The sequence below is a fragment of the Fukomys damarensis genome, unplaced genomic scaffold (assembly GCF_012274545.1).
Source record: "Fukomys damarensis isolate Sample0158 unplaced genomic scaffold, DMR_v1.0_HiC HiC_scaffold_13, whole genome shotgun sequence".
Lineage (NCBI taxonomy): Eukaryota > Metazoa > Chordata > Mammalia > Rodentia > Bathyergidae > Fukomys > Fukomys damarensis.
This window is the reverse complement of record NW_022900925.1, coordinates 27,102,045-27,103,677: the sequence shown is the minus strand read 5'-3', so window position 1 is coordinate 27,103,677 and position 1,633 is coordinate 27,102,045.

The following is a 1,633-nucleotide window of genomic DNA, read 5'->3' as shown; positions in this document are numbered from 1 at the left end:
CACATGCTCAGCAAGCACTGTAACACTGAGCCATTGCCCCAGCATTGTCATCTTGTTGAGTAGGATTTTTTTGCTCTCGTTGGAGCTCTGAAAATGATATCCCAAAGTTCTCTAAGGACACTGAAATCTTCCTAGAAGAAAATGTGGACTAAAATTATTTAGGAGAGACTTTGAGGCTGTGTAAAGGAGCCTGGCGAGTTAAAACCAGCCCATGGGAACAAACTGAGTATATGTCAAGGGTCTACTGAACTTGGAAGGCCAAGGCAGGAGGATTCTAAATTCCAGGCCAGCCTAAGCAACTTAGTGAAACCCTGTCTCAAAAAAGAGGAGGGGCTGCAGATGTAGATCAGGGGTAGACCACTTGCCTAGCATACTCAAGGCCATGGGTTCAGTCATTAGTACTGTCCACCACCCAAAAGAAGTCAGAAAAGAAAAAAGAAAAAAAATCAGAAAAGAGACAAACATATATTGTATCTAGATACCATAATTCCTCTTAAACTACAATGCTCATCTTTGCATGGCCAAATCTTATCTTTCCTTTTGTTTCCTTCCTTCACATTTATTTTAATTATACATAAATAGGCCTATTGAAAAATAAATACATATATTCTCTTAATTTCTCACTTGAACCCCAGCTATCCCTTTATTCTTTCCAGACCTTTGGTTCTCTTTTCATAAGTAGTAGTATATTGTATCTTCTCCCTTCTTCACACCTGTCTCAAATGTCATTCTGTTACAGGAAATAATACTGGAGATAAAATACGGCATAACTCCCAACCTGTTAACTATATGATACACCAAGTTCTTATTCTCTAGAAATCGAAGAATGAGTCCTAGGAATAACGGAGGTTAAGAGTAGGAAGTTTAGCCAGGGTGGTGGCGCTCACCTGTAATCTCAGCACTTGGGAGGCTGAGGCAGGAGGATCGCTGTGAGTTCAAGACCAGCCTGGGCTACATAGTGAGTTCCAAGTCAATCTCAACTACATAGTGAGACCCTGTCTCAAAAAAATAAAAAACAAAAAACAACAACAAAAAAGCTACTATCATCCTTGTGCAGGGGCCTCTTGGCTTAAGATACCATTACAGAATAGTGAGGATGAGTAGGAGTTCGAATTAAGATGAGGGTTAAAGATAAAAGGGAATGGATTTTTCATTTCAATTTGCCTGCCTATACCCTTCAGGATTTTTGGAAAGAGTAATTGACCTTTTGGTACTGGGGATCGAAATCAGGACCTTGCACTTGTGAGGCCAGTGCAGCACCAGAGTTAAATTCGCAACCTTGGAAGAAGGGATTGACTCTTAAAAATCCTTATATCCCCAACAATAGGAATACAGCAAATGCTTATTGAATGAATAAATGAAATGGGCCAACGACTTGACTTTAGAAACATGGGGCTGGCTTTAAAGACCATTGTAATGGGGGAGAAGAATTGGGTTTATTTCTGAATACAGCAGGGGTAGGTGAGAGATGTATTGCCAGCCGAGAACAACTGTGGGGTTCAGCAGACGCAAAATTACCAAGAGCCACCGGGAGTGGGGGGGACGAGTGTGGTTAGCGGAAAGCCAGGTAAACCAGCCTGAGGGCACCGCTTGCTGGAGACCGTCCCTGGCCCTCAGGCATCGTCGGGGGCGG